This window comes from Pongo pygmaeus, chromosome 4 (assembly GCF_028885625.2).
Source record: "Pongo pygmaeus isolate AG05252 chromosome 4, NHGRI_mPonPyg2-v2.0_pri, whole genome shotgun sequence".
Taxonomy (NCBI): domain Eukaryota; kingdom Metazoa; phylum Chordata; class Mammalia; order Primates; family Hominidae; genus Pongo; species Pongo pygmaeus.
Genome location: NC_072377.2, coordinates 180,812,434 through 180,826,626, shown reverse-complemented (window position 1 = coordinate 180,826,626; position 14,193 = coordinate 180,812,434).

Here is a 14,193-nt window from a genome sequence, read left to right as displayed (position 1 = left end):
GCCCGCCTAATTTTTTGTATTTTTAGTAGAGACGGGATTTCACCGCATTAGCCAGGATGGTCTCGATCTCCTGACCTCATGATCCGCCCACCTCAGCCTCCCAAAGTGCTGGGATTACAGGCGTGAGCCATGGCACCTGGCCTTTTTTTTTTTTTTTTTTTTTTTTTTTGAGACAGGGTCTCATCTGTCTTCCAGGAGGCAGTGCTGTGGCATGGCTACAGATCACTGCAACCTCAACCTTCTGGGCTCGAGCTATCCTCCCACCTCAACCTCCTCAGTAGCTGGAACTGCAGGTGCACACCACCATGTCCAGCTAATTTTTGTATTTTTTATAGAGAGGGGGGTCTCGCTATGTTACCCAGGCTGCTTTTGAGCCCCTGAGCTCAAGCAATCCTGCCACCTCAGCCTCCCAAAGTGCGGTGAAACAGGAAAGGTTCCCTTGCCGCCCTCGCAGGGCATGCAATGTGGGTGTGGCTTGCTTCTTCAGTGCCCCGATGCTCAAACCTCTAGGGAGGCAAACAGATGGGCAGGCTGTGAGGCTTCAACCCCACGGCAGTGTATAGGGTGAATGTTTACAGCTCCTGAAGCCCCAGTGGGCATGTGTTACAGGGTGCACTCTTAGTTTGCCGTCTATAGGCGGCTTGTGTTAACCAGCTCCATTAGACCCTCTACCTGTCCCAAGGTCGGAAGCATTTCTGTATCCCGGTTCTCGTCTTGGTGTACCGGAAGAATGGGATCACACGTGGGCTTGGAGAATGAGTGCGAGGTTTTATTGAGTGGAAGCAGCTCTCAACACATGGGGGAGCCAGAAGGGAGATGGTTTTCCCGTGAAGTCTGGCCGCTGGGCAGCCTGACTGTTCTCTGATCTCTCTTTCCTAAGTCCGTGTTGTTCCGCCGGTCCCTGGCTTGCCGGCCTGCCGGTGCCTGTCGACGTGCCCTCCCGCCGGTGTGCTCTCGACGCCCAGCTGCTTCTGTCTTCTTCCACCGATGTGTTCCTCGCGACGTCTAGCCACTTGTGTCTCTGCCTTGCTAGGGTCTCAGGTTTTTATAGGCCCAGAATAGGGGCGTGGTGGGCCAGGGTGGTCTTGAGAAATGCAACACTTGTGTGCAAAGGCAGAAGTGCCTGTCCTCAGCTAGCTCTGTGGGGGTGGAGCCCTAGCCAGGGACCACACCCTCCTTTTGCCAGTACTCCCGGATCACTGGCATTACAGGCCAGAGCCAGCACGCCCAGCCCACCTTTCCTTCAGGCATGAGAGCTCCGGGCTTCCCTGTCACTGTCCTCTGGCCCTCTGCACAGATGCTCCTCATCTTCTCTGAGCTCTCTCTTGGTGACTGCCGGCATGAATGACCAGCTGTGGCAGGCTGAAGAATGGCCCCCGAAGATGTTCATATCCTAGTCCTTGGAGCCTGTGAATGTGTTTCCTTACGTGACAAAAGTGGCTTTGAGGATGTGATTAAGAATCACGAGCCGGGAAGGTGACCCTGACTTATCTGGTGGCCCTGATGTAATCACAAGGGTCTGTCCTTATAAGTAGAGTCAGAGAAGGGGAAGGGATGACGAGCAGAGGTGGGAGGGATGCAGCTGCTGGCTGGGGCCACAAGCCAAGGAATGTAGGCAGCCTCCAGACACTGGGAAAGGAAGGGCAATGGATTTTCCCCTGGAGCCTGCAGAAGGAATACAGCCCAATTGCACCCCGATTTTACCCCTGTGAGACCCATTTTCAACTTCTGATCTACAGTACTTTCTGTGTCCTACATCTGTGTTGTTTGAAGCAGTTAAGTTTGTGATCTGTTATAGCCACAGTGGATCAAAAACTTAATGGCTTTATACCTGACATCTTACTTTCTGGAGATCTCGCTTCACACTGGCCCCTGCTTTGTCACCCACAGATGGAGCCACCGCTCCTGGCTGGCAGCTGTCGGCTGGATTCAGGTCTCCCCTCCAGTACCCCCACTCCACCTGCTGGCTGACCTGCCACTGTCTGGGACCTACCCTCCGTCTTCTTCCTCCATGGGGACAACTCCCAAACTCTCAGCTCCAATGTCATCTCCCCTGAGAAGTTGGGCATGTGCCCCTTCAACACCTTCTAAGCACCCTTTTCTGTCCAGTCCCGCTGGGGTGGAATCACATGTTTCTCTGGTCTCTCCATCAGGCAGTGAACTCATTGGATACAGATGATGGCTGATTCATCACTGTTACTGGTTCTCAGCCTGGGGCCTGCGCACATCAGAAGCTAAGTCAAAAATTGCTGACTTGGATGGGCCACTAGCCATGAGGGGTGGGCCAGCGAGAAAAGCGTGGGGCCTCCCTCTTGATGGCTGGCTGCTCACCCTGAATCTGTTTTCTTTTCTTCCTGGTTTGTGCCTCCCTTGGGCTGTGGGCTGAGTTCTGTGTTCTGGACCATAAACTGGGGCAGAAGTGATGGGTTCCCTTTTGGAGCCGAAGCTTTTAAGGAGCAAATGTGTCCCTTATTTTCTTCCCTTCCTGAGTCTGGAAGAGATGAAAACAAGGCCCTTGTGCTCAAGGGGAGGTGGCTCCCAGGGGTGGAAACCTGGTGTCTGGCTTACTGTGAAGAGAACCCTCCCACCACCCACGGCTGCAACTGTAGGCTCAGGATCATCAAGTGAAGAAGGAACCAAATTCTGATGTGTTGAGTCCTTTTTCATTTTGGATCTACTTGCTTCAGCAGCTTGCATTACTCTAATCAATACAGGAATTGGCACCTTGAAGCAAGGGTGTTGCCATAACAACCTCAAATACGTGGCATGGCCCCAGGGGGTGGATAGTGAGTAGCGAAGACTGGAGATCCCAGGTGGACAGAGGGGGGACTTGTGTGATGCAGCCACAGCGCATCTGATGAGCCATTCATTGCCTAAAATAATCTGGAAGGAAGACAAAGGCCAGGGAACTGGCAGCTCCAGGGGAAGAGGTAAAAATCCTGAAAGCTAGTGTGTGTTTCTGCCCATAGAAACACACATTAGCTTTTGCTGCATTTTGCTGCTTATAGCAAGGTCTTACAAGAAAGACACGAACTCAGGTAAGATTTGTGTAGTCTGCAAGCAAAAATGAAAGAAAATAGTCAGAAAGGTGGGGCCGCTCTGGGTTGGTTGGATTTTCCAGATTTGGACTATTGCATTGCATGAGCAAGTAATAGACTTCTATTGAGTCTGAGTGTGCATACACCTCTGGGTCTATTTTTCCAGCAGCTAGCATTGACCTAATGTAGGCGGCTTTGGTAAGTGCCACCTTTGGGTACAGCTAGTACTCTTCACATCCACTTTGGCTCAGTCTTCCATGGCAGGGAGGGGCCACACTGAGCCACCACTCCCTGGATGGCCTGCCCTGGAATCTATGTCATCACTTGCAAGCAGAAGGCTGGGATCAGAGGGCTGCAGGGTTCCAAATAAGCCCAGGGTCACACAGCTGATGAGCTGGGGGAGCCAACTCATGGCAAGCTTCCCTAGCTCTAGAAACGTGGTATTTAGTCACGTGAGATGTGTAGGGGCCTCTTTTTCACTGGGGTCTGGTGAGTGAGTGTGAGTATGTGTGCCTCTGCGTGTGTATGGTGGTGGGTGGCAATTGAGTCCTCAGTGACCCCAGTGTTGAGATTCTCCGTAAGTAAAGCACTGCTGGACAGAGGGACTGCAGAGGACAGGTATGCTTGCCCACAAAAGTCTTTACTGATGGTAAAACTGGGGCTCAGAGAAACCAAGGACCTGCTGGAGGTTGCACAGCAGGTGGCTGGCAAGCTGTGATGAACAGCCAGGACTTTGCCCATCTGTAAGGAGTGCCTCCCTCCTTTACTCTCGCTCATTCTGCTCTGGCCTCCCTGAGCCTTGCCTCCCCGAGCCTTGCCTCCCCCAGTGGCTTTCACACACTCTGACAGCAGAATCTTGCTTGCTCCTTCTCATGTCTGTACCTTTCTGAGCTCCATGCTGCAGGGCTGGGCCCAGGGACCAGAACAGGAACCAATGTCATGAGAACTGGAGTTCCAGCCTGGACTTGGTGTATTGAACTGTCATAGACTTGGCTGATCTTTGGCCATCTGGCCTCTCTGCCACTTCACTGGGGGGACTTGCCCTTCTGAGTTGCATGTGACATTGTCCTGGGGTGTCGATCAAGCTGTCCTGTGCTCTCCAGGCCAGGCCAGGGGGTGGCCTGATTGCAGGGGCTCTGCATCATAGAGAGACCACCAGAAGTCACTCTTCACAGTGGTGGCAACTTGGCAGAGAGGAAAAGCGCTCTCGGTGTCCTGGTCCCCAGAGCTGCTCTGGTGTTCGCTGAGCTCAGACCTCCAGCTTTCCTTCATTTTTTCTGAGCTACCTGACATCTTTCCAATAAAGTTCACACAAGTCAGTGTTCAGAGCTTGCACCCAAAGACCCCAGATGATGCAGACAGAAACCCAAATGAATAGTGGGAAAGAACTTCCTGAAGCCATCCTCAAAGCAATGCAGTGTGCAGTTTTTGATCACCTACTGTGAGCTAGCCACTGAGATTGCAGAGAGGCAGCAGTCCCCTTTACAGCCTGGAAAAGCTCACATATTGAGGGCAGGGAAAAGAGACAGTGGATGAATGGGGGCCAGTGCCCAGTGGCCAGGAGTCGAGGCTTGGGGCTCTGCTGTGCCCACTGTCTCTCCTGTATCATAAACTTTTAACTATGAATTTAATTGGGACCCAAAAAGGTTTGCTCCTATTTCCTCACATTCCCCTTAAAAAATAATAAACCATTCAGGATGTCTTTAATAGAGACTAAATCAGAGTTTTTCATAACCTTGTTATGGGGTTGGTATTTGCACCATTTTATTCCTAAAGCTAAAGTTGGGTTAATATAGCATCATTTGGAAATCAGACAGTGGACTGAATTAACCAATAACCAACCTATGTCTGGCAGTTTATCATTTTCAGGGAACCCTCGCAGGCATCATAGAAGCCCTGCAGGTTAGAGAGTTTGGCTCAAAGAGGGGAGGGAACATGCCTACATTCACACAGCCAGGGTGGAAATGGTAGAGCTGGGGTTGATCCTGGATCTGCCTGACTCCTCAGCTCCACTTTTCTTCTTAAACAGAAAGGGGTAGTTGAAACTCTGGAAGCCTAGGAATGCTGGCGCTAGGGGGAGACGATTTCTGCAGGGTTTAGGGAGGACAGTTTACGCGCAGGTGCTGGCTGGATAGGCATCTGTGGTCCTGCGCTGCCCCCTGGTGGATTCCCCGTGCCTGGGCTTCCCCTGGTTTGGGGACTAGCTGGGAGTTGAAGGCTGCTGGCTGTGGGCGGGTTGGAGACCTTCCTCGTGCAAGCAGCCCCTGCTTTGGGACAGCTGAATGTTTAAGCCTGCGAGATCATCTAACAGATGTTCATGGGTTTGCTTATTTGTGGGAAAAGTGTTCATTAATTAATTCACTTCCCTGTATTCTGCAGGTCGCAATGCTGATGACTCCGCACTGCCCTGGCCCCCAGCCTCGTGGGAGGATCAGATCCACAGAGAGACGCCCACTATGCAGGGAGATTGGACTATCCTAAGCTAAGCGCAGGGCGTCCTGGGGAAGGACCCAACCCGGGCAGGAGTGGGGAGCGGTAGGCGGGGCTGGGGAAAGGCTGCCCCGGGAAGGTAACGGAGGGGAGATGGGACCAGATGGGGGAGGGGAGGCAAATCTGCTTTAAGGCCAATGGCCCGAAGCTTCAGGGAACCTCGTTTTCTAGGACTCTGGACTTCATTGTCCCATTTATCCTTTTGTACTCTTTTTCTTCAGGAGATATACCCCAGCTCATGTAAGCTTCAGGGCTCCACCAAGCCTGGCTCTGCCACTGGACAGACGGGGATGCATGCGGAGGACGCTGGGCAAGTGCCCCACGGAACCTGCAGGGAGCAGCAGGGGATCAAACGACAGAGGCAGAGGGGCGGGCTGGCGCGGAGGAGACCGGTGGCCTCTGTCCTGAGGGCAGTGGGTCCCACTGGAAGGTTTTGAGCAGGGGTGTGGCCAGGCCCTGTGAGTGAGATAGGTCTATAAACAGGAGCTCGCCCACAGGGGCCCTCGCCTTCCTCCGCCGAACAGTCTAATTCCAGGGTCTGCAGGGACCTTGCCTGGCCCCAGTCTGTAGAGGAGGGACCACGCTGGCAGTGTAGTGCCCGAGGATGGCTGGTTTTGGGGGCTGTGCGGAGGGAGTGGAGGGGCCTAATGGAGGGCATAGGCAGTGTTGTCAGCCGGGGGCCTCCCCCAGTCCACCCTCATCTTTTTCACCGTTACTTAGGAGAACCTGAGCTGTGTACCCGTGCAGCTCACCCAGGGCCAGACCAGGCTGGGCTTCCTGGGCCAGAGGTGCTGGGGAGGCCCAGGAGCTGGGAGTGGGCGGGTCCTGCGGGCAGGTTGTGGGATGTAGAGGCTGGAAGTGAACATAGGAATGTAGGGGTGCTCTGAGAGGAGGACTGGCCAGTGAGGGGGACCCAGCCCTAGGGTGACGGTGCCCGGTGCGGAGACAGTGCCTGGGGCAGGAAAGGGCAGGGAGAGGGCCAGGACCCAGATGCCAGGGCCGAGGAGTCCATGGCTCATAATGTAATTGTTGGCCCTTGGTAGCCCGGGAGTGAGCCAGGTGGCTTGCGAATCTAGGGCTGGGGCAGAAATCCAATGGGAGGGGCCATTCTCAGGGCTGGGAAGCTTTATCCCCGGGAGGAGAACTGGTCTATCTCTGACAATCTGGTCTTGGGGACTCAGGCCAGACCCCTTGTTCTCTAAAGAATAGGATTCCCACTCTGTCTGCAGCCCCCAGGAGGCAGCAGGAGGCCCCGAAAGGCGGGGAGGAAGCGCGTCTCTGGCCCAGCCTGGTGATTAGGTCCCTCAGTTGCAATTACTTTTGCAATTAGCTCAGCTGGTAATTGGAGTGGGAAGTGGTCATTTCTGTCCTTCATGGAAGCTTCCTCTGAATTGGGCTCTGCTCATCTGTCCAGGATGCAGGGTTGTGATCCCGGAGCACTGTCTCTCAGTGGGAGCTCTGAGTGCACAGCCCTGGGCTTGGCAGGTGATGCATCTGGATTCTGCTAGAGCCCCTGGGGTGGGACATTTTATTTATGGTGAGGAGGTGCTTTGTGGGCTTCACAGGAAAAAGCAAGGCTGCTCTTAAGATTTGTGGAGCTTGGGAGGACCGTATCTCATGTATCTAAATACTTACAAGTCAAAAATCAAACAAGCTGTGACAGGCAGCCCCTAAGATGGCCCTAGTGATTTCCACCTCCTGATGTTCCTGCCCTTGTATGACCGCCACCCCTTGAGGGTGGGCTGGCTGGAGACTTGCTTCTAACAGTAGAATATGACAAAGGTGATCAGGTGTCACTTCCATAAGTAGGTTATAAAAAATAGTAACTTCTGTTACAATCTTATGATGCCTCTTGGCATGCATGCCTTGATGAACCAAGATTCCTTCTGGCAAGGAACTGAGGCCAGCCTGGCTGACAGCCACTGACTGAGCTCAGCCACCAACCCTGCCCTAGCTGGGCCTTCAGATGAGTCTGTAGACCCTGGGCTGAGACTTGATTATAGTCTCCCAAGACACTGTGAAGCAGAAAACCCAGCTAAGCAGTTTCCAGATTCCTGATCAGACGAATTGTGAGACAATACATATGTGTCATTTTAAGCTACTATGTTTTGGGGTCGTTTGTTACACAGCAATAGGTAACTGGTACATAGACACATTATTAAATTAAATCGCTTCTATTTTTTGATCTTGAGAAAGTCTACTTTTCAAACTACCTAGCAGGTCAAGTTCAAATCTGGAATCTTTGGACTCCTTGGAGTTCCACACCAGAACGTGGTATGGGGAGGAGAGCTGAACCTTGGCAGAAGGCCACCCTGCTCTGTCTCTTCCCAGCTGGGCTCCATCCCATACACCCCACATCTTACACATGCCCAGGGGTCAAAACTCCATTCATATCCCCCCATAAGTAGCCACCCTTGGGCCTAGCCATGTTCATGGTCCACCCTTGAGAGGTTGGATGTGAGGATAGGCCTGCACAGGCCCAAGAATTGGGTTTTAGCACCATTTGGCCAAGGAAATCTAGGGCCCCAATTCCTGCAAGTGTGATTTAGTAGGGGGCCGGGGTTGGCTCCAGGTGCCACATCCTTTCAGCCCCATAGACCCTTGACCCCGTGGGGACCACTGGAGGGACAGGGCCAGGTCTTCCAAAGCAGGGTCCCTCTTGCCTGGGTCTGAGGGGGGTCCTGGGAGGGCTCCTTGTTCTAATCTTCTCAGACAGGGATGAGGTGTCTCCAGGGATATAACAGAAAAGAGGGAGATTCAATAATACTCAGCCCAGGGGCAGGGCGAGGGCCCACGTCTCCTCTCTCCTCCCTGTCTTCCACCTTCATTGGGGCCTGATCTGTGCTAAGCACTTGCTGGCAGAGCATCTGATGGACACAGCCTCTGGCTTCCCAGTTAGTAAGGAAGACATACCTTAGAGCAGAGCCAGTCCTTCTCCCCAAGCAGATTCATTTAATTAGAATTCATTGAACACATATTACAGGCCAGGAGCTGGGTATTAAGCAGGAAGAGATTTATTAGCATAGGTTATTCGAAAGCTCACGGATTGACAGCAGAGCTGGCCTGGCTGGGAGCTGGGGCTGCCCTCGGAAGCCTGTGCACTGGGGTGAGCCAGCTACTGCCAGAGCCCGCCGCATTCTGTCCTGCTCGGAGGAGCTTCTTCTTCCCTCCCTTTTTTAAATTGATTTATAATAGTTGTACACATTTATGGGGTACATGTGATATTTTGATACATAGGTACAATGTGTGATAATCAAATCAGGGTAACTGAGATATCCATCACCTCAAATACTTATCTTTTCTTTATGTTGGGAACATTCAAGTTCTTCTCTTTTAGCTATTTTGGAATATGTAATACATTACTGATAACTCTAGCCACCTTACTAAGTTATCAAACACTAGATCTTCTTCCTCCTATCAGACTGTATTTTTGTACCCATTAATTAACTTATCTTCATCCTCCCTTCTCCTCCTGTTCCCAGCCTCCAGTAACCATAGTTCTACTCTCTGTCTCCATGAGATCCACTTTTTAAGCTCCCATATATGAGTAAGAACATGTGATTTTTGTCTTTCTGTGCCTGGCTTGTTTCACGTGACATGATGACCTCTAGTTCCATTCATATTACAGCAATTTCACTCTTTTTTGTGGCTGAATAATATTCCTTTATGTATTGATATGGTTTGGCTGTGTCCCCACCCAAATCTCATCTTGAATTGTAGCTCCCATAATCTCCACCTATCATGGGAGGGACCCGGTGGGAGGTGATTGAACCATGGGGGTGGGTTTTTCCCATGCTGTTCTCATGATAGTGAATAAGTCTCATGAGATCTGATGGTTTTATAAAGGGCAGTTCCCTGCACAGACTCTCTTGCCTGTGACTATGTAAGATGTGATTTTGCTCCTCCTTTGCCTTCCAGCATGATGGTGAGGGCTTCCCAACCATGTGGAACTGTGAGTCCATTAAATCTCTTTTTCTTTTTAAATTACCCAGTCTTCAGTATTTCTTCACAGCAGTATGAAAATGGACATATATATATATATAATTTTCTTTATCCATTTATCTGTTGATAGACTCAAACAACTCAATAGCAAAAAGCCCAAATTATTTGTCTAAAAATGGGCAAAATATTTGAATAAGCATTTCTCAAAAGAATACGTACAAATAACCAACAGGTATATGAAAAAATGCCCAATGTCTATCATCAGGGAAATCCACATCGGAACTGAGGAGAGTGGAAATCACCTGGTGACCATTGGATGGGTCCCGGAGACGAAAACTCCTTACCTGAGGAGTTTAGAAGCGAGCAGCGACCACCTGGTGACCATCGAACAGGCCCTCCGGAGGCAAAACTCCCTACATCTGGAGAAAATCAAAAGTAATTAGACTTCCCTAGTATCTAAAGTCGGCGTCTGGTTCCAGGCCTCTTTCAGCTTTTATAAGTAACTAAAATTTCTACCATCTCCAGAATGCCACGCCAAAACTCATTTTACAACCCTAAGCTCCTGCCTTAAGTCCGTAAATACCCCTAAGGAAAAATCCACCGCGGCATGCTCAGTCCTCTTGCTGAGGTGCCCCGCTGCACGCTTTTGCAGCATTCTTCCTTTCTAATAAACTTTCCTTTTTCAAACTTGTGCTATTATTGGTACTTTTTTTTTTTTTTTTTTTTTTTCTAACAAACCCACGAGTCGATCACTTCCCGGTGCTGGGACTCTGACCTTGCCTGGCAGAAACCACAAGGAGATACCATCTCATCCCAGTCTCAACAAAAAGGCAAAAAATAACGGGTGCTGGTGAGGATGCAGAGAAAAGGGAATGCTTGCACGTTGTTGGTAAGAGTGTAGATTAGTACAGCCACGGTGGAAAACGGTATGGAGGTTCCTCAAAGAACTAAAAATAGGACTATCATATGATCCTGCGATCCCACTGCTCAGAGGAGCTTATTTCTAAATCAAAGTTGCTCGAGCCTTTGATTGGGATAGTCTGTCATATGTCTGCACCCTAGGGGTAAAGAAGGCTGAGCAAGGCAGAGGTTTGCATTCTACACTGGGCAGGAGGGCTTTTCAGAATACAGGAAAGGATTTAAACGTGAGAGGGTGTTTCCCCACTGGGGCAGCCCTGATTGACAGCTGCTTGCCATGGCAATAAATACAGGGAATAACAAGGTAGCAGGAATCACCCAGCAGCAATGTACAAAAATGAAACATTTACATTTTCTTCTAATAACATGTCACTTTTGTTTCCTGAGACCACTGGTGTGGAAGAATAATGATGGATCTGATCTTGCCAAATAAAGGATTTTTAAACCCTTCCATTTTTAAAAGTCACATTCTATTAAAATTTGGGGTAAATATTTAAACAATCCCCAGAAGGACCTCCACGGCCCTTGCTGCTGTTTATAATCTCCAGCCCAGGACTTCCTCCCCCTTCTCACTGGTTTGTCACCTTCCAGTCCTCTAGCTTGCTTTTTACCAAAAAAAAAAAAAAAAAAACAGTTGATTCCAGAATATGAAAAGAAGACTGCAGGATCAAAGCTAATCAATGTTTCTATGTAACCATATTCTGCAGGCAGTAATGTTATGTCAGCTTGTGAATTGCAATTGAATTTAACACTTGGGAGAGTCATTTCAGGTGGTGTCTGGAAACATTTTAGTGTGTTACTAAGATGTGGAGTAAGCGCCCCCCAGATTAGGGTGTCTGTATAAAAAGGACCTTCATCAAACATTAAACCACAGGATTTTTTTTTTTTTTAACCTGGAAACCTTTACTGTTTTGGTGACACGTAGGATAAATTAATTTTTATTTACTTCAAAATTATGGGACCTTGAAAACAGATATTTACTAAGTACTAAATAGGTGCTAGATGAGTTATATGCATGATCTCATTCAATCCTGGCTTGATCCTTGATCCCTTTTTACAGATGGGAAAACCAAGGTACAAATAAAGAAGTAACAGGCCCCCTAAGGTTTCCTCAGAACTTTAACTGGAGCCAGAGCTCATATTTCAGGGTTTTGAGGCCCAGTGAGGAGTGCAGTTTCCCCTTAGCAAAGGCCCTGAGGCCTGCAGTTTGCATATCTGTGTTCTCCTCTTATCTGGGGTCAAAATAGAATTTGGTTTTGTAAACACTAATAGGCTGGGCCTGATTATGGTTTCAAAGCTGGGAGGACAGGAGTCTCAATCCCCACCCCACGGCTCTAAGAGCAATTTTGGCCTGGTTGAGAATTTCTTGTGCTTGAAATGTTCTCCATGGCTGGCCAAAACTGATACTTCTACATTATCCAAATTAGTATTAGGATCTTTCAAGAAATAGTTTGTGACCTGTGGATGTGGAGATATGAAAGGCTCATTGAAACCTCTTCCTCGCCTCTTGGAGTGACCCATGATACCAGCTGGTCAAGGAATTGCTCAAGAGGCACCTCAAAACCAGAACACAGGAGAGCTATTCTTTTTTTTTTTTTTTTTTTTTTTTTTGGTGCTAGGTTCTCACAGCCTGCAGCGAGGATTCAACAAAGCCAAGCTGATTGGCTGGCCGTTGTCTCTAGGATAGCAGAAGAGAATTTCTTAGAGCACCCATCTCATGAAGATTGGCGGGTTGTGTAGAGGGGAGGCAGATCTCTTGCTGCCTGGATGGATAGCTGACTAGCATCAAGAGCCCAATGGCCCTGAGTGTGGGCAAGACACCACACAGATGGCACAGTATCCTGGTGACAGAGGGAGACAGGAGAGAATGTGAATTATGCCAACACTCTCCCACCAGATCCTGGGGAGGCAAGGTGGCCTTGGCAGGTGGAGTGGGGTGTCTATAGTCCTAGATCAGTCTTGTCTTGGAAATAGGGCAGATGGAGCTGGTTGATGGCCCTGCATCATTTTCATTTCATATTAAGTAAAAATGATGCATAGAACATGTCTTCTGCCTTTATCCTGAAGAACTCCCATCAGACATTGCAACCGCTCAGAATATCCCATATTAAAGATAATTTTTATGTAATTATGAATTGAGCTGAGCTATGGCTGACAAGCTATACTTTGTAGACATCTAAAATATTGCATTTTAGGCCTGGAGTGGTGGCTCAAGACTGTAATCCTAGCACTCTGGGAGGCTGAGGTGGGCGGATCACTTGAGGTCAGGAGTTCGAGACCAGCCTGGCCAACATGGTGAAAGCCCATCTCTACTAAAAATACAAAAAAATTAGCCAGGTGTAGTGGAGGGTGCCTGTAATCCCAGCTACCCAGGAGACTGAGGCAGGAGAATTGCTTGAGCCGGGGAGGCGGAGGTTGCGGTGAGCCTAGATTGCGCCATTGCATTCCAGCCTGGGCTACAGAGCGAGACTTCGTCTCAAATAAATAAATAAATAAAAATAAAATATTGCATTTTGTAGATTTTAATCAAATGCAGACTCATTTTAAATTTGCATTTCTCTTTTCATACTTTAAAGGCTCTATTTTTTTTCTTTTCTTTTTTTTTTTTCAGGTCCCAAATATCTTTGGAAGCGTCTGAAAAGCTTGGGCTTATAACGTGTAATGGATAAAATGGCCCTGCCAGCAGGGGGCGTCCCTGCCCACTGGCTGCGGCTAGAACCCAAGATTTCATCAAAGTATAATGTTCAAAAGACACACACGACTCATACAAATGTATAGTCAACACAAGACACAGAATAATTTAACTTATTAATGAGAGACCAAGGAGGATGGTAGGTGGAGCTGGTTCAAATAAGAATCTGAGAAACAGCCATAGACCATCACTGAAAGAATGTCTTGGGATAGGATTGCTGAGTTAGACACAAACAGGGTAATGTCCTACAGGACAATAAACTATAACCTTTGGTGTAATCTTTCCCACTACACAGAAATCATTTGCATTTCTAATGGGCCAAAAGGAAGCTATTTGCAACTTAATCTTCTACAAATTAACGTGTAACTTTGCAGAGTCTGGGCCCTAATCAATAGTAAACAGTAAGTCAAACACAGGCACATTCCCCTGGAGAATCAGATAGTCCTGGGCGGGCCTGCTAGATAGGTCCCCCCGTGTGACACTCACAGGACATGCTGTCACCTTTTAGCTTTATTCCCAAGTTTTGGGTAAAAGTTCTTAACAATAGAAAGGGGGAGAAAAGGCCTTTTCTGGGGCAAGTCTTTGCTGGGGTCAAGGCTCCCGGGAAGGTAAATGGTTTGGCATTTCTTCAGATCTATGTCTTTCAATCTTTGTTCAATATTAATCTAGCTGGGTCAGGGAACAACTGATTTTTCTGTTAACAAAAACTATATACAGAAACAAAGTCACTTACCTGTTTATTTCCATGGTCATAATGGAGTCAGTACTCAGAAAATACTCAGCAAAACATTTCATTTTGTTTGGTTTTTGTTCCTTCCCTAGTTTGGGGATTATCCAAAAATGTTAGTGGAAGCACAGGAAAGAGTTTTAGCTCTAGACAATGCATTATTTTTACTGGTAAGCAGCCCAATGGCGTGAACTACTGGGTTCCTGCATTTCAGCAGAGGACACTGTGGGCTCCAAGCTCTCTCTGATAGCCCGTGTGTGGCACAATGTCCAGAGTGGGCAAATTCACAGAGACAGAAAGTAGATTCATGGTTGTCAGGGGCTGGGGAGTCATTGCTAATGGGTGTGGGGTTTCTTTTGGGGATAATAAAAAATTTCGCAAAGTTG